A 19,548-nucleotide genomic window follows, 5' to 3' on the forward strand; every position below is an offset into this window, starting at 1 on the left:
ACCCCCAACGAGCAGTGGTAGCTATGTCGATGGGAGATGCTGTCCATACCAGCACTTTTGTCAACGAAACCTTTGTCAGTCAGGGGTGTGTTTTTGTTTTTTCCTCCACGCCCTGACCGACAAAAGTTTTGCTCACAGAAGTGCTAGTGTAGACAAAGCCTAAGTCTTTAAAAGTTTGCTTTAAAATGTATCTTGCTCTCACAAGTATACACAATTAAGTGTCAGTTTATTGAGTAAAAAGGATTCAAGCAAGAGAAACAGTTGGTCTATTACATTCTAAATCTAAACCTTTTCATCTTTAACATGTGAGCATTATATTTAACATTTTTTAAATGCCAGCAGGAGGGAGTTATGTATCTGTTTTTAATTTAACAGTCAGTACTTATGCATCATTCTACTTCTGATGTGCTGGAAACTCGTTTTCTTTCACTTCTTTCGTTTTCTTTACTTCTTTCAGTTCTGGTAATGAATAATCTGTTGCTCATCTACATTTTCAATGTAATAGTCACCAAGTGTGTATAGTATACATCCTGTGTTTTTTGATGGAGGGCATCTACTTTAGGCTATAAAGGGTTATCTATGTTTTTTTTACACTTTGTTTTTTACACTTTGTACACGCTTAAGTGAAGACGCTTCTACGCCAACAGGAGATCTCCTATTGGTGTATTCAATTCACCTCCATGAGAGGCAGTAGCTATGTCTATGGGAGAAGCTTTCCCGATGACATAGTGCTGACTACACCAGGGGTTAGGTCGGCATAACTATGTGCTCAGGGCTGTGGATTTTTCACACTTCTGAATGACGTAGTTATAGCGATCCAAGCATGTCATGCAGAGCTGGCCTAAGAAGAGTATAACATATCAGTACTGATCATAAATACAGGTATAAAATTATATACATAAATTGCAATATATGGCTGGTACTGAAAGATATCTTGAAGCACATTATAATTAACTGTGGGGAAAATAACATTTATTTTTTTACAGAACAATTTCAATAAATGTTACTGAAAAAGTACTAATTATGCCTGGCCCTGAATGCATAACTTCTGGGATCAAATCAATACAGGCTTTAAGAATCAATGAAAATGTTATTTGTAACCTGTTTTTGTACCTCGTTAGTAAAAGTTACATTACTTTTTGTATTTGACCACTCTCTCTTATCCAAAGTATTATCGACAAGGTATGAAAGTGCCACATTAGTCTTCACTTAATTTGACACCCAGGTTTGTTTACCCAAATAAAGAAAAGATCTACTCACTCCTGTGATGGTGCACAGCTTTTTCTTTTATTTTCAATTGAGGCCTCAGCTAAATTATGCTTCTGAACCATACCTGATCCCATTACCTTTCTTTCATGCACAACAACTTTATTAAATCACAATCTCCCAGGGGCTGTGATTAAGTCTTAGTTTTAAGTTTAAATCAGTAAATCTTCAATGAAGCAAACATTTGAGATTGATGTTAAATACAATATCAGGTAATTATACCTGAAATTCACCGTTCTTGCAGTGGTGAACATTGGTTGCAATGAGAGCCAATGAATCTTAGATCTCCCAGACTCTGAGAGCTCTTTTCTGGGATCATGGGACTTTAGAGGAATCCGGGACTGTAAGGGCATGTCTATACTGCAATAAAACACCTGTGGCTGGCCTCTGTCAGCGGGCTTAGGGGCCTCTGGCTGCAACGCTATAAAATTACAGTTCAGATGTCTGGACTTGGGCTGGAGCTTGAGCTCTGGGAGCCTCCCCCCTCACAGGGTCCCACTACCCAGGCTTGGCTGGAGTCCAGACATCAACACTGCAGTTTTATAGCCCCGCAGCCCCATGAGCTCGCTATATGGGCCAGCTGCAGGTGTCTTATTACAGTATAGACATACCCTAAGACTTTGTCTAAAGTCCAGCGTTTCTCAAATATGGCTGCATGTGGCCACTAGGGGCTTTTTGTGTGGCTACAGATTCCTGGGCAATCATGGGGATGGGTGCAAAGCAGTGGTAACAAACATACAAATATTACTTTTCACAGAAAAAGACTTGCTAGCTAGCAAGTCTTTAAAAAAAAAAAAAGCATAAGCAACAACAACAAAAAAAGCCAAGAACGTGCAAAGCACACTTGTTTCTGTTCTGTTTAGGTCCAGTAAAGAATAGAGACCACTGTACGTTATTTTTATTGAGTCTGCAATAAAAACCTACATAAATAAATTATGATTTGGACTTGTATATGTGCATATTTATTTGTTTTTTTTCCCCCTAAAGTTAATTAAGTATTTTAGGAAAAATGGTCAGAATGGCCACCAGCAAGAGTTGGTGGCTGCACTCTGAGGCCACCAAAATTTTTCTTTTGTGATCCCCTGGTCTAGGCTAGGATTTAAGGGAACACTGTCAGCAGGTGTTAGCCAGCACCTTCTAATGAACACATTTGAAAGTCTCTAGCATAGACAAAGCATTGCATACTCTTAATATGGGTTAAAATGGCATTAAAGCTTAGGTTCCCTACTTCAACCTGACCGGTTTAGCATGTGTTACAGGCAGCCTGACTTGTTTACACTAGGCAGCTAGAATGTGATCGCTAACACCGTCTAACAATGTACCTTTAAATCCTAGGCTAGGCAAAGCCAGTAAACCTTCCACCTTCACTAGGAGCTCAGCTTTGGGAGCAGTGAGCTTCGGAAAGGGAAAATTTTTATGCAACTAAAAATTATGATTTCCTTAAAACGTTGATAGAGGGTTACGACGACTACTACTACTCTGAAAAAAAAAGCAAAAAAAAAAAGCAATAGCGAGTGCAGCAACTTGCCAAAAACATGACACCAAAAGCAAAGGGGGAAAAATTATACCCATGATCCTTAGTTATGATGTAAGAAAACAAATATATAAAACACTCTAAAAAGGTTTCTCTCCCAGTTATTTAAATCCTGGTTTTCTCACTGATGATGCCTGAAACCAAACTTTCCCTCTTCCCTGGGATGCCTGAAACCGACCTTTCCCTCTTCCATTGATTGTGCACAGAGGTTTATTGGCTCTGCTCTGATAGTGCAGAAAAATTATTTCTAGACTTCTAGCTAGAAGTGTTTCTACTCTGTTATAGCATACACTTTTATTGTGCACTTATGCATTTTTCTTTGATTTAAAAGTAATCTCTCCCAAAATGAAAAATGAATATAATTTTTTGTTCTAAACATTAAACCATATCAAAATCTTTTAGCCAAAAGCTTAAATTTTTTGCTGATTTTTATCATATTTAAAGTGAGACAGAATATGTAAAATATCAATAATTGTGGTAGGGGAGTGAGCAGCTTGATTGTTGCTAAAGGCCTGATGCTGGGAGGGGCCGAGCCTCTCTTTACAGTCAGGCTCAATAGTCAATAAACAGGAGCAGGAACAGGGATGAAATCCTGACCACACTGTAGTGAATGGGCGTTTGGCTATTGACTTCAGTGCGGGCCAGGGTTTCCGACACTGAGGTTATGTGTACAACATAGAAACTATGCTTGCATAGCTGTGTTGGTTTATGCCCTAATATAGATGCAATGTACACCCACAGAAGGCCTATTCCTACCAGTGTAGGAACACCCCTGCCTCAAACAATGTTAGCTACCTTGACAGAAGGTCAACAGATCTGTCTCTACACTGTTTTGTGAGCATAGGTGTCAGACAGGGGTGTGACTTTTTTCACAACCCTGACTGATGTAGCTATGCCAATATAACTTTTAAAAGTAGACAAGCTCCAGCTGACTTTTCAAAGAGGCATGGGTTCAGATCGTTTTTCAGAATGATCGAAGTACTATTATTTTTTATTATTGCTTTAGTGTCTCCTATATGCCAGGCTCTTCCCAGACACAAGGTGCTGTTCCTGCCCCATAGAGCTCTCGGTTGGAAAAGACAAAGGAAGTGTGAAGAGTTGGGAGATGGATAAAATATACAAAGGATTATTTGTCAAGTAGATACCAAGTATGCTCACTGACCCCCTATCTAGCCATTATCTGCTGGCTAGATAAATCTGTTCTGGTTTCTTGTAGTTTAACCGTCGAAGGTGGTCTGGAGGGGAGACGTAAAACTGTTCCTCTTGGCGGCTCCTCTGGGAACTTCCCGATTTTTTTTTTTTATTTTTTTCACCCATCTTTGGGAAAACTTCCTGTGCTGTGGCCATAGCCGCTGCTGGGTTTATGCTTTGGGAGGTGAAAGCAGTGTGTGGGGATATTTTTTTTTTAAATTTTTATTTTGCTTGGTTTTTTTGTTTGTTTGTTTGTTTTTGCCTGTATATAAGGAAACTTTCAAAATATTGTAGTCTTCTTGTAATAAGAAATGTCAGCGTTCGATTCTAATCTTTGGCTTTCTTATACTGTGGGTATAGCTGTATTTTAATTTTACTGTGTTATAGATTTACTACACTAATTAAACCTGAACAAGCTGGGACAAGTGGAAAGACTGCTTGTCTAGGTAAGTGTTCAGCACACACCCTTTTCTGTCTTTGATTGCAAAATATAAAAAGGCATGATATTCAATTTCGCAAACCAAGTTGCCTTAATTTTACTCTGGAGTAAAATCAATAAAATCAGCATTTATATTTGGCTCTGAATTTGAACATTCTTGTTGCTCTGGAATAGTTTGCATATCCTACTTGGCTGGGAGGCAGTAGTAGCGACTGAATCTCTTTTTATTATGAAGAACCTACTAAACAAATTAAATGTATTGGATGGTCATTTTTCCTCGTATTTTCTATGCTTTTATCTTCTCTATTTTCTCCATTTTCTTCTGTTCCTTTCTCATCTGTCTTTTCCCTTGCTTCAACCTTTTTCAGTTTCCTTCCTTAGTTATTCCCTCATATCTTCCCCCTGCAAAATATCCTCTCACACATCCACTCTCAATCTTTTTTCTCCCTTTTGCTCTTCCACAATCGTCCCTAATGCCCAGCAACTGTCCAGTGCTTACAAGGTGCAGGAGAGGTGGTGCAGGGGAGGTGAACAGAAGCATGGATGGCACTTCCAAGTCTAGGTCAGTAACTGCCTGCATATAGTAGCATGACAGCTAAGCTTCCTGTAGACTTGCCACTTGCAGCAGCGCTCAGAGTCTCAGACTCTGCTCACATCTGATTGTACAGCCCTGTCTGTGCTATGGAAAATTTCTAAAAACTTTCCACAATAATTAACACTTGTTTAGCTTCACTGGTGTTAGCATATTAGGAGACTTCGTATAGATGTCAAGTATCAGGTGGTAGCTGTGTTAGTCTGTATCCACAAAAACAATGAGGACACTTCAGAAGTGGGGTTTTTACCCACGAAATCTTATGCTCAAATAAATCTGTTAGTCTTTAAGGTGCCACCGGACTCCTTGTTGTTTTTTTGGTATAGATGGGCTGCTGGCATCTTTAACATAGTATCATAACTCTTTTCAGAGCAGCTCTAATCAGCACTTGTTTGTTAATAATAATTAATAATAAAAGAATCAGCAGCAACTGGTATCCCATCCATACTAAGACTTCCAGAGATGCTAACACTAGTGGCGCTGAACAGATATCTGCAATGATGGGAAACTTTAAGAAGATTTCCTATGTCTGAGGAAACCCAATGCTGGCTCATAATGTTGCTGATTGTGAGATTTAATTGAGTGGGGATATGATCATTCGGTAAATCTGTGGATGGTCCCTGAGGTGCACAAATGCTTCCTAGTTCACTATCAGTTCCAAATAATTATTATCAGTTCCAAAAATTCAGTATCCGACAAGTCTACTGGTGTTTACAAAAATCAAGACTAAACAATGTCTTCTGTAAAACTGACAGGGACTTTGTCAGTTTTCAGGGATACTTGGTTGCCCATTTATTTATAAAACCCTGAAACTGTGTGGTGTTAATTCACATAAGTACAGGGTGGGTGTGATCATGGTGGACAAGAGTCAGTTTGTTTGATTTTCCTGCGCGGAAATGGGTAGGCAGAAGTTGGCAAATGATTTTTATGGGCATTTATATCAGGATACTATCTTGTGTGAAATCAAGCACTCAGATAATACTGTGATGGAGGCCATATAAAAACCTGGATACATTACACGTTATGGACCATACCTCCAAAACCAATAGTGGTGGCTGTTTTGGGGAGGCGGATGAGAGAGGAAGAGAGCACTCGCAGAAGCAGGCATGTCAGACATCTGATCAATGCCATTTCACCTTGAATAAAAATGTAGTGACCTGGACTATACTTCATTTTTCTGTGTGCTGCTCTGATGGTGTGGATTGCACTCTCAGCAAATTTGCGGATGATACTAAACTGGGAGGAGTGGTAGATACGCTGGAGGGCAGGGATAGGATACAGAGGGATCTAGACAAATTGGAGGATTGGGCCAAAAGAAATTTGATGAGGTTCAATAAGGATAAGTGCAGGGTCCTGCACTTAGGACGGAAGAACCCAATGCACAGCTACAGACTAGGGACCGAATGGCTCGGCAGCAGTTCTGCGGAAAAGGACCTGGGGTGACAGTGGATGAGAAGCTGGATATGAGTCAGCAGTGTGCCCTTGTCGCCAAGAAGGCCAATGGCATTTTGGGATGTATAAGTAGGGGCATAGCGAGCAGATCGAGGGACGTGATTGTTCCCCTCTATTCGACATTGGTGAGGCCTCATCTGGAGTACTGTGTCCAGTTTTGGGCCCCACACTACAAGAAGGATGTGGATAAATTGGAGAGAGTCCAGCGAAGGGCAACAAAAATGATTAGGGGTCTGGAACACATGACTTATGAGGAGAGGCTGAGGGAAATGGGATTGTTTAGTCTGCAGAAGAGAAGAATGAGGGGGGATTTGATAGCTGCTTTCAGCTACCTGAGAGGTGGTTCCAGAGAGGATGGTTCTAGACTATTCTCAGTGGTAGAAGAGGACAGGACAAGGAGAAATGGTCTCAAGTTGCAGTGGGGGAGGTTTAGGTTGGATATTAGGAAAAACTTTTTCACTAGGAGGGTGAAATGCGCTACCTAGGGATGTGGTAGAATCTCCTTTCTTAGAAGTTTTTAAGGTCAGGCTTGACAAAGCCCTGGCTGGGATGATTTAATTGGGGATTGGTCCTGCTTTGAGCAGGGGGTTGGACTAGATGACCTCCTGAGGTCCCTTCCAACCCTGATATTCTATGATTCTATGATGCATGAATTTCAGGAAACAACGTCCCTGCTCCAGTGTTTTTAATTGTAATTTCCGAGCGTCATCTGCTGCTTTGGATGGGGTTCTCCTCCCAAGCTGACACATGATGCTCCTTCTGGCTTGTTCATTCAGTTTACTGGCAGTCAGTCAGTTGCAGATGACTTCTTGATTTGTATCTGCTAAAATAAATTGATTTTGTTTAACAGTCTTGAAATACCACACACCTTTCTATATGGGTTTCTCTTTCTTGTCTCAGAACCAATAAAATGGTCAAAAATAAAAGCTCTGATAAATTCATAAAACCTTGACTTTGCATTTATGTAGTGCCTTCCAAACAAGGACCTCGAGTACTCTACAAATAGCCTCCCGTCAACCCTTTCAAGTGGATGTTATCCCTGTTTTACAGGTTAAAGAATTTGCCCAAGGTAACACCCCACTGTGTGGCGGAGCTGGAAACCGAACACAGATCTCCTGACTCCTACTCCTGACTCCTGTGTTTTGACCACAGGACCATCTCTGCCCTACATGCTGTAAGGTAAGCTATTTTTGATAGACTAATTTATAAAGAAAAGTTGTTTATAGTTACTTTTAGATGATTGGAAAACTTTCCAATTGTAGGCCGACAGCACCATCTGGAGGGTAATTGGTATGTCCCTTAGAGAGAGATTTAGAGAAATCTCACTACAGTTTGAGGAGTACGAATTGTTTTTTTAAATGACATTTTGTTGATATTACCTGAATGAGATAATTTTGAGTGGTTTCAAAGTAACTAGGTCTAGGGTCAACTTTCACTTTGATACTTTTATTTACTGGTAATGGTCTGAGTTTTGGGAATGTGATCAGTAAAAATAGAGGGGGAAAAAGACCTAATATTCTCCACTGTTCGCATCTCTACCAATCAGTTGTGCTTGACAGAATTGCACATGCCATGTGACATGGTAAAGGAGAGCTTGACCTTAAAAAGCCTAAATCACAGAAGTAGGCTCCATTAGTCAGTGGGACTACTTGCATAAGAACTACTCTTGGGAGTAAGGCTTTGAAGAATCCAGTCCTTAACTGAGTATCCAGTATGATGAATCCAGTTGAGAAAATTGGAAGTAAATGCCTTATGCTTTCATTCACTTCCTTACACCTTAGTAGGGTTTTTTATGCTATTCAGGAATACAGCCAAACTAAAAGACACTGGTAAAAATGGTGTTTGTTTTTTTTAAAATGTACTCACTCTGAATAATCTCTTGAAAGCAATAATCTGAAATCTGTTTCCTTATAAAAAGGGATCTCTTTCACTGTGCACATGCACTGAACTGATGAATGACTTTGGAAAACTCACTGTACCTCTGTGTTCCTCAGATTTTTCAATCTATAACATGGGGAGAATGATACTTTTCCTTCATAAGTGTTTTGAGATCCGCAAATGAAAAGTGCGATACAAGAGTTAAGTGTTGTTGTACTATTTATTATGGAAGTGATTGTGAAATGTATTAATGTACATCAGAATCTAAGCAAGACATAAACGGAGTATTCCAGTCCCATGCTTAAACCACTAACTTCAACTCTCTCTCTTGTAGAAAACCATCTCTTGGTGCATTTATTTCAGTTTCACATTGCATACTGAAATATACAGTCTTTTATACTGACTCCACTGCAAGCCCTAGCATAGGCGGTGTGTTGGGGTGGGATCATAGCATGCAGTGTGGTAGATTCTAGGCAGCACTGGGGCCCTTAAGACAACCAGGGAGGCTTCTGAAACTTAGGCCCCAAGGGCTGTCTTAAATTACTCTCTAGGACCTCTGTCCCCCAAAACAATTCAGGATCAGGAGGGCAGAAGGCCACCTTAACTATTTCCTTCCCCTGGGCTGCATGTTCTGGCACAGCACAGAATCTCACCCTTAAGATCCATTGTGCTAGGAGCTGTACATTCATATAACAAACAATCCTGTCTCAAATAGCTCATAATCTCAGTGATTGTAAGGCATCTTTTTTTTTTTTATCCATGTTTTATTTTAGCATCATGTCCTGTATTTCTCGATGAGGACAAAACTTTAAGATTTCTTCTCAACACACAGTTTTTCTTACACTAATCTCTTTAATGTAACTCAAAATTAAAAATATAAAACAAAGGACTACAAATTCCAGAGTATCAATTTTGTTGATGGTCTGATACATCTGACTTATTTGCTGTCCACTAGGTGTCACTCTTGTTCTAATATTAGAAGGGCAATGAAAACGCTTGCGTTCACAAGAAAGTGAAAGAAGTAGAGGCCTATGTAAGAGATAAATTAAGTAAGTCTTAGGATTTTCTGTCTGTATTCATAATTAGAAATGAGGCTAGCTATGTGACAGCTGAGCAAGCCTGAATCGGATGTTCAACTTTGAAATAACAGAAGTTTCTTTGAGAGGATGCAAGAGGTCTGTTAGCTGGGGAGTCATCATTATCAAAGGTTTCAGAGTAGCAGCTGTGTTAGTCTGTATTCGCAAAAAGGAAAGGAGTACTTGTGGCACCTTAGAGACTAACCAATTTATTTGAGCATAAGTTTTTGTGAGCTACAGTTCACTTCATTGGATGCATAAGGATCACTCTCCTTACAATGTGTATGATAAACACCCATTTTTTCATGGTCTGTGTGTATATAAATCTCCTCACTGTATTTTCTACTTTATGCATCCGATGAAGTGAGCTGTAGCTCACGAAAGCTTTTGCTCAAATAAATTGGTTAGTCTCTAAGGTGCCACAGGTACTCCTTATCATTATCAAACGTGCATAGCCTACGAAGGACTGTTACACTAATGACAGTGACTACAGTGGATGGTGTCACACCAGGTGTATGGTGAAGTTGCCAGATAGGAGTCAATCCTGTGAATTCATGAATCTCTGGGGTGGCCCTGTGGGTGGCACCAGGAAGTGTCAGAGCATGCACCACTTCATGTGTTGATGGAGAGTGTGAAAGCATAGTATGCTGGGGTATTTTTGTCCATCCTGGAAACATGGCTGAAGAACAAGCAATGCTGCTTTTGGATATAATGAGGGCTTGAAGGAAGGCTGGATATTTGCAAAACTGACATTTCACACAAAGTCAAACTACTTTATGCTCAGGATTTAGTGCTGACAGCACATATGGAATACCTCTAGCTGCTCCAAGTGTGCTTGTAGGAACTGTGACACTGGAAGACCAGATTTCAGCTTATGCCAGGGCTCACTGAACATTGACAAATATATAGCTGGAAACCAGTCTGGCTCAGCTGTGTGTGAGTACTGTTAAAATAGATTTTAGAATTATAAGTATGTGTTTAGTCTTTATGAAATGCTTGTAGGATGCTGTATGTAGTTATCTTACTTATATTTGTATCCCAGGTTATAAGGTAACATTTAAGTGTTTGCAACTGTAAAAATGTTTGCTCAGACTGTAAACCCCCACAGTCAAGGGAGAAACATTAGTGAGATGCTAGTTTACCACATGAGGTGTCCTCTTCTCCCACAACAAAATAAGGTCAAACAGACAAGCCATTGTGGAACATCAGTGGACAAAAGACTTTATTGATTGCTTCCCCCACATCCATGAAAAGGATATGTGTGCACAAGCCCTCATCCCATCCTTGCTTGAAAGCTGGGTGAAGGGAATAAAGATCCCTGTCTAGGAGGAAATGTGATCACTATACTGCTTGTAATTCAGAGACAGCAAATTTTTTAAGCATAAGCAAGGGATCCCCAAGCTTTTTGGCTTGGTTAGCCCCAGGGGACATACAGAGCTTGCATATTATACCAGCTAGTATAACTTTTTGGAACCTAAGACTGTACCTTATGTATATACGTTTACCTGCTTTATCCATTTAAATAATTCTCTTACTACTTTTTCTTAATAAATCATTAGTATTATAGGATTGGCTACAAGAGTTATCTTTGGTTTGAGATCTGAGGTACAATTGACCTGGAATAACCTGAATATTTCTGGACTAGGAGTAACCTGAACATTGTTGTGATTTTTGGTGTAAGGGGCCATCTATCACAACAGCAGGCTTGCCTGGGTGGCAAGATAGACCAGAGTGCCCAGGAGGATTGTCTATGACTCCATGTCAAGGGTGTTATAGTGCTTTAGGAGTTCACACTTATTACTGGGTTGATGAAATCTAATTATAGAACTTAAAACCAGTTTGGGGTTTGCATCTTGTTCCTTGACAGTCTGCCTTGAGATTGGCATCATGCTTGTGAGCTACTCGAGATAGCTTGACAAGGTCCAGGGTTCTGACCCATATTGCAATACTGGTAATACACAGGTTTGATAGATCCTGGGCTTTGTTTCAGTGCAAAGACATTTTTGCACCCATTTCTCTCATGTGCATGTATGGCATCTGCAGAGCAACAGTGTGTAGATGCAGTTGTTGGTCCATAAGCCATTTCAAGGCCTCCTCTGTTACACTGTGGATATCATCCAATTCACCTTTCAATTCATATTTGGGTCACTGCATTATGATGTATTTGATGGTTTGGATGTTCTCATCACAGTTGCACGAAGGGGATTTTCCATTTTTGTTTCAAGTAGCCTCATCTTCCATGGTTTGTTCAGATGCGGTTCAGTGTGGTCCAAAGTCTGTGTGGCAGGTCAAAACTAGGATGGTGGCTTGCTGGGTAAGTAATAATGTACTTGTTTGAAATGGTTGATGAGGTCTGGACACTTTGCCATCCCTGGCCAGATCTAGAGACATGAGGTGGTCATGTGTGGTCCATAGTGATTTTCATGATTTCAGGTGTTTTTGGGGTATGTTATCCATAACCAGTTGAATTGGAAGTTCTGGGTAGTCTTTGGCACGTTTAAGTTCTCATGCTGTGGCTATATCTCGGCTGATAGCTGGATGTTCAATGTTTGCTAACACAGAATGTCACAGTACAGGTGTTGATTTTAAAGTTCCCATAATGATTTGCATGATCTGATTCAGCTGCCCATCCACAAGTTGGGTATGGCAACTTCTTGTCTACACTTGTGCACGGTACTCTGCAACTCTGCTAAGACCAATGTTCATAGCACTGCGGCAGTTGATTCCCAGCTTATTCCCACTAACTTCTGAATAATATTGATGCAAGTCTTACCTTTAGAGGCTACTTTCTCGACGTGGTCATGAAAGGTCAGTGAGCAGTCCAGAATGACACAGAGATATGTTAGTTTTGGTTCATAACCTTTCCACCACAAAACTCAACAGTTAGTATTTTGTGTGATTGTATTGTCAAAGGGGAAAATAGAAACTACTGATTTGCTTGGATTTGATCTCATCTTCCATTTTTGGAAGTACTCCTCCATGATCTTAAGGTCAGATGTTAAGGTCACTTCAAGCTCTTTAAAGCTATGGGCCTAAGTTGCAAGTGCCAAATCATCAGCATATGCAAATTTCTGAGCTATCATTTCAGGCATATCGGTCATACATACATTGAAGAGTGTCGGATCATGAACAGAGCCTTTTGGTAGCCCAACATTCAAAGTGCATGGTTTGCTGATTTGACCTATATGCGCATCCTTCCATAGCTAAGCATGGTGTTCAGCAGCCTGTGAATTTGCACATGGGATCACTTTGGACAGTTTTGGTAGCACACCATCCTTTCAAACTGTGTCATATGTCTCTGACAGATCGATTCAAGTGGTACCGGTCTTGAATTTTCATTGGAATCCAGCCTCCATGTCTGCAGTGAGGTCCAGATTTAAATGCGTATGCTAATTGTGGTATCTTCAATAAATGCAGCATATTGCCTATTCCCCTTTAAAAAAAATAAAAATCCCATGTGCTGCTTATAAGTATAACACAGGACCTGGTTGCAACAATTTCGGTGCAGTCAAAAACCAGCTTGCTCCTTGGGTAGGCTGGCATCCACAGTGGTCCCAATTCTTTTCAGAATTATACACTCCATCAGCTTGTAGGTGGTGGTTGTCAAGAGGGAGATTGGCCTATTAACTAGAAGAATGACAGGTTTCAGAGTAGCAGCCGTGTTAGTCTGTATCCGCAAAAAGAAAAGGAGGATTTGTGGCACCTTAGAGACTAACAAATTTGTTCGAGCATAAGCTTTCGTGAGCTACAGCTCACTTCATCGGATGCATTTGATGAAGTGAGCTGTAGCTCACGAAAGCTTATGCTCAAATAAATTTGTTAGTCTCTAAGGTGCCACAAGTCCTCCTTTTCTTTTAACTAGAAGAGTGATCTGCAGGTTTTCCAGGCTTTAGGATTGCAATGACCTTGGCTTCTCTCCACACAGGGAATTTCATTGGTCTCCAGGATGTTGGTGAAAAGCTACATCATCCATTTCCATGTGTGTGGATGTAGGTTATATAGGAACTCAGGATAGATACCATCTTTTCCCACTGCTATTCCCAATTCTATAGCTGCAATGGCTGTGTCAATTTTCTTACTTGTGGATGATCCAGACCATTGGGACGACAGAGCACATGTGGACATCACCTGCTGAAATTGATGCTGGACTTGTTTACTATGTTTGTCCACTGCACCCATAAGTGAGACGTGCAGGAGGCAGTGAGACTTATTCGTCAAAGAACGTCCTGTTGGTTGTGACCGTTTGAACTCTGCTTGCAGCCTAGGTGGATGAACTAGTTGATGGTCTCCACAGAACTCGACCACACTTGAGTTGGGGGATGGTGGGTCTGAGGGCCCAGCTCCGAGATTCTGGGAAGCAGCTGTTAAACTGAAGGAGTTGCTTTTAAATTGGCTAAGTCTACAAGAAAGAAGCAGATAGTCAGATGAAGGGGGAAATACTGAATTTGGGGTTGTCATCAGAGAATTTTCCAATTTTAAGACTATGCATAGGGCATTGGACTGTCTTTAATAAGGCTGAGATGGATAATTTTGACATTTGTGACTAAACTGGGTATGATAAACTTTGTGACCAGTAAAGTGACCTGACCAGATACAGTAACTCTTCACTTAATGTTGTAGTTATGTTACTGAAATATGCTACTTTAAGCGAAACGATGTTAAGTGAATCCAGTTTCCCCATAAGAATTAATGTAAATAAGGGAGGCTAGTTTTCCAGGGAAATTTTTTTTTCCGCCAGACAAAAGACTATGTGTGTGTGTGTGTTCCCTCCCCACTCTGAACTCTGGGGTACAGCTGTGGGGACCCGCATGAAAGACCCCTTAAGCTTATTTCTATCAGCTGAGGTTAAAAACTTCCCCAAGGCACAAATCCTTTCCTTGTCCTTGGACGGTATTGCTGCCACCACCACTAAGTGATTTAGACAAAGATTCAGGAAAAGGACCACTTGGAGTTCCTATTTCCCCAAAATATCCCTGCAAGCCCCTTCACCCCCTTTCCTGGGAAGGCTTGAGAATAATATACGTATCAACCAACTGCCTTTAATAAAAGTACAGACCAGACCCTTTATTTTTAGGACACTAAAATCAATCAGGTTCTTAAAAGAAGAACTTTATTATAAAGAAAAAAGTAAAAGAATCACATCTGCAAAATCAGGATGGAAGGTAACTTTACAGGGTAAATAAAAAAGATTTAAAGCACAGAGGATTCCCCTCTAGTTTAGCTTCAAAGTTACAAAAAACAGGAATAAAACTCCCTCTTATCATAGGGAAAATTCACAAGCTAAAACAAAAGATAATCTAACGCATTCCCTTGCCTTTACTTATAATTTTTGTAATATTAGATGCTCATTTCAGGTAGGTTTTTAGGAGATTTTTTCCCTGCCTGGTCCCTCTCTTGTCCAGAGAGAGAGCAAAACAAAGAGAGCACAAACAAAACCTCCCCCCGCCCACCAGTTTTGAAAGTATCGTCTTTTCTTATTGGTTCTCTTGGTCAGGTGCCAACCAGGTTATTTGAACTTCTTAACCCCTTACAGGTAAAGTGTAAGTTTTAAACAAACAATTTAATACTGTACACAGCAGTGATGATTGTGAAGCTTGGTTGAGGTGGTGAAGTCCGAGGGTGGGATATTTCCTGGGGAATGCCTTCCTTCTAAATGATGAACTAGCACTCGGCTGAACCCTCAAGGGTTAACACATTGTTGTTACTGTGGCCTCACACTCTACAAAGCAGCACGAATGGAGGTAGGGTGACCAGATGCCCCGATTTTATAGGGCTGCTCTTTCTGCAAGCAGTGGACAAAGCAGGCAGCTGCCAAACAAGGTTATAAGGCATCATTGTGCAACTTTAAACAAGCATGTTCTCTAATTGATCAGTAACATAACAACGTTAACCAGGATGACTTTAAGTGAGGAGTTACTGTATATGAAATGCAAAATCAGCACACCAGTCAGTGTAGAGCTGGGGGTGAGCAGTAGGGTTTTGATAGCATAGGCAGGTGCCATCCCCTTAGCTCTGCTGTCTTTGTTGTGTCCTGGTGCTGCTTCAGCTGTGGCAATTACTTTTCTCCCCCTCACTTGTGCTGCTAGGTGTCGTTGTATCCTGGGACTAATTACTCCACCTCTCTCCTTGTTCCTATACATTAGATTATGAAACATCTCATATTGCAGTGCCTGGGTAGCTAGACTATTTTGTTAAGGAAGCAGACAGCAGTGAGGAACCTGCCCTCCAGAACCCCAGCCATCCAAAGCAGTAAAGATGAGACTGGCTCAGCTAGCTAGCAGTAAGGTGTTTGCACTGTGGATCTCCAGCCCTGGAGCACATCAAAGGAAAGAGCTAATCATCTGACTGGCATTATAGAGCATGCATCCCTACTCCTGTGACGGCTGGCATCTTGGCCGACACACCAGGGAGCAAACTGGAGACCTCCAGAACTAAAATCATGAACTGCTATAGCTTGAACCAAAAAGCTAAGGCTCTCTAACTGCATCTGTAAATTGACTTGTATCATCTGCAGACTGCATTCAGTACAGCAGTGGATTACACTCATACTCTTGTCAGCAGTGTTCCTCTTCTCCTTAAGGAAGCTGATGTTAAACAAAAAATCAAAGCAATACCATGGAAAAGGGGGTGTGTGATTATATCACATCAGGAAAAAATCACATTTTCCATAACCTTCGTGACTGCCTGAGACTTTACATAGCGCAAAATAACTTGAACTCTTGTAGTATTTTAATTCTTGTCAATGTTTAAGTGAAACAGAAAAAAGAGCAGTCATTTTCATACATCAAAATGCCATTCACAAATGCAGAAAATACAGTGTATTATAGAAGATAATGTATCACACTTTTACTCTCCTTTGTGTTGTAGGTATTTAATAGCTTTGCAATATGCATCATAGAATATCAGGGTTGGAAGGGACCTCAGGAGGTCATCTAGTCCAACCCCCTGCTCAAAGCAGGACCAGTCCCCAGTTTTTGCCCCAGATCCCTAAATGGCCTTCTCGAGGATTGAATTCACAACCGTGGGTTTAGCAGGCTAATGCTCAAACCACTGAGCTATTCCTCCCTCCAAATCATATTTAGTAACATTTTATTTTTGCAGAAATCCTTTAAATAAGTCCTTTTCAATTAGGTCATCAACTTGACCCCACACTTTTGTGTTTAAATCCTCAGTGACTTTGAAATTTTAAATAGATCATAAACATATAAAACCCTTTTTTTCTCATCACTGGAGTTTCTGGTGAATGCTTTTATTTAGTGGGTCTCTTTTTGGGCATGATCCTGCAAACCTGAACATGTTTAACTTTGTGCATATTAGTAGTACCACTGACTTCCCTGGGAGTACTTTTGCATAAAGTTAGGTACATGCATATGTTTTTTCAGTCTTGGGGCCTGCAAACTCAGGTCTATGACCTCATCTGGCAAGGATTAACTCTGTTTTTATATATTGGACATCATTGAGCCCAGTGTTGGTGTTAAACAAATAACAAACTTATTCAGAGTTTAGGACCCTTAAGGAGGGATCTGCAGAAGGACTATCACTTCAGGAAGAGCCTCACTGGATCACCACAGACTGCCTGTATGGAAGCTTATCCGTAAAGATATGTTTGGGCTTCAGAAGTTCAAGGAGTCTAAACATAGTCCTCTGGGCAAATTCCAATGCAGGGAACTAGGCAATTCAGTAGGATGGCAATGTCAGGAATTCTTACAAGGTCCTTCAATGGGTAATTCCCTCAGGGACCTGAAAATAGTCAAACTTCATTGTGAAATTTCAGTTACAGAGACATTTAAATACCTACACACAGCACAGGTTTTATAGTCTGACAAGTTTTGTTGGGTGCTCAATCGCTTTTGTTGGGTGCTCAACTCAATCATTTATTTATTTTAGGTGCCTAACGATGGACTTTGGTGCCAAACTTTAGGCTCTCAAGTTTGAAAATTTTGGCCGAGGCCAATTTTTTTTTTTAAATTACACGACTCATTTCAAAATAGCAAACCTGGTCTCGAACAACCAGAACCCCCAGAGCTAAATTAACTAACCAGCACTCAAGTAACACTTCTCCTTCCCTCACAACAAACCCCATACCTTTTAAGCCTCCAAATGCCTGATAAAATAGTTGTCTTGAAGCATGCCTTCCAGGGAATAAACTTGAGCTGTTTCAGACCCAGAGGCTCAGATGAATTCCAAAGTCCAGGTCCTTTCACAAAAAACACATTGTCAGAAGCCTGTCATAAATATAAAGGGAAGGGTAACCACCTTTCTGTATACAGTGCTAAAAAATCCCTCCTGGCCAGAGGCAACATTCTGTTACCTGTAAAGGGATAAGAAGCTCAGCTAACCTGGCTGGCACCTGACCCAAAGGACCAATAAGGGGACAAGATACTTTCAAATCTTGGTGGGGGAGGGGGAAGGCTTTTTGTTTTGTGCTCTTTGTTATGTGGTTGTTCTCTCTTGGGACTGAGAGAGGCCAGACAGAAATCCATCTTCCTCAACCCATCCTAATCCAAGTCGCCAATATTACAACCAGTATAGGTAAGCCAGGCAAGGCGGATTAGTTTATCGTTTGTTTTATGTGAATTTTCCCTGTGTTAAGAGGGAGGTTTATTCCTGTTTTCTGTAACTTTAAGGTTTTGCCCAGAGGGGGATCCTCTGTGTTTTGAAACTGAATACCTGTAAAGTATTTTCCATCCTGATTTTACAGAGTTGATTTTTCTTTTCTTTTTTTTTTTTTAAATAAAATCCTTCTTTTAAGAACCTGACTGATTTTTCCATTGTTCCAAGATCCAGGGATTTGGGTCTTTGATGATTTTGGAACCAATTGTTTAGGATATTATTCTCTAGCCTCCCCAGGAAAGGGAGTGTGTAGGGCTTTGGGGGAAGACATCTCCAAGTGGTCTCTTTCCCTGTTCTTTGTTTAAAACGCTTGGTGGTGGCAGCATACTGTTCAAGGACAAGGCAAAGTTTGTACCTTGGGGAAGTTTTTAACCTAAGCTGGTAAGAATAAGCTGAGAGGGTCTTTCATGCGGGTCCCCACATCTGTACCCTAGAGTTCAGAGTGGGGAAGGAACCCTGACAAAGCCCTTCCCATTTTAATCAAGATACCAGCTCAAGTGCCTCCAACAATTGTAACTGTGGCAGAATGTCAAGAGAAGCATTATAGTTCAAAACCAACATCTGAAAGGAGCTGATGTATTGTGAAATATACCTTATAAAAAATGACACCTCCTTACTCAGCAGATCTGCTTTCCCTCAGTATTCAGAAGAAAAACTGATGACTTAAGTGACAGTAAGTTCACTGCTTTTTACTCCTGTTAGCTCTGAAGAGTCAAAGCAGCTAAGGAGAGACTGAGCTGGATTCTGTTCCTCCTTATGTATCACCTACCAAATTGTCTACAAATTTCCATGTAAGGGTAGTGCGGTTCAAACATGTCACTGGGAGCATAATTAGAAGATAAGGTCATTGCACAGGTATCCCTAAGGGCATAACTTAAAAATGATGGGGTGGTACATATGTAACTTGCCCTGCAGAACCTTTGTTGCTGGTGGTGATAACCATCTGAACCCATACTGGGGAGTTTGCAGAGCTGGCAGTTTGAAAAAATGTTCACTTGTAAAGTGAACACATTTAATATGAAATCAGAGACCATAAACATGGAACTCTACAATGTCATTTTTATAGTCCGTTTTCAGATCAGAAATAGAATGTAATTACCACTTAAAAGCTAATAAAGAACTGATGCAGAATTCAGAGTATTGGTGTAATATGCTGCTGGTACACTAGGCGGCAGACAGGCAGCTGTGTTCTGATCTAACTTTGGTTTCTGAATAGTTGTTAGGTGCAGCACTATGTAAAGCATAACAGTAGTCTAATCTTGCGGTGACAAAGGCAGAGCAGGTGGTAGTGAAATCCACATTCAACATTAAAGGTGTCTGATTGGATGTGGAGTTCCAAAGTTGTGTTACAGACAGAGAAATGCCATCAAAGAGACAAGAGAAACTTTTGAACATCACATCCAATCAATTCCAAAATTGTCATGTTACAGACAAACAGAAATGCTGTCAAGTTGAGTGTAATGCCAGTCGTCTTCAGATGGGTATTGTGAGAGTTAATTTAATCATG

The 19,548-nt window shown here is 40.6% G+C and overlaps 1 protein-coding gene across 2 annotated transcripts in view; it reads left to right on the top strand.

Annotated features, from left to right (window-relative positions):
- The window catches only part of GNG12 (G protein subunit gamma 12), a 66,115-nt gene that overhangs the window by 19,313 nt on the left and 27,254 nt on the right, over positions 1-19,548 (top strand). The window contains exons 3-4 of one of the 2 annotated variants that reach the window (XM_084636469.1): positions 4,379-4,437; positions 7,525-7,653. The gene's annotated coding sequence lies outside the window, so the exon portion shown is untranslated. Of the gene's footprint in view, positions 1-4,378; positions 4,438-4,974; positions 4,993-7,524; positions 7,654-19,548 lie in introns of those variants that run through there. The other variant, XM_084636470.1, reaches the window with a different exon arrangement.

The sequence above is a fragment of the Lepidochelys olivacea genome (assembly GCF_965140295.1).
Source record: "Lepidochelys olivacea isolate rLepOli2 genome assembly, chromosome: 8".
Lineage (NCBI taxonomy): Eukaryota > Metazoa > Chordata > Testudines > Cheloniidae > Lepidochelys > Lepidochelys olivacea.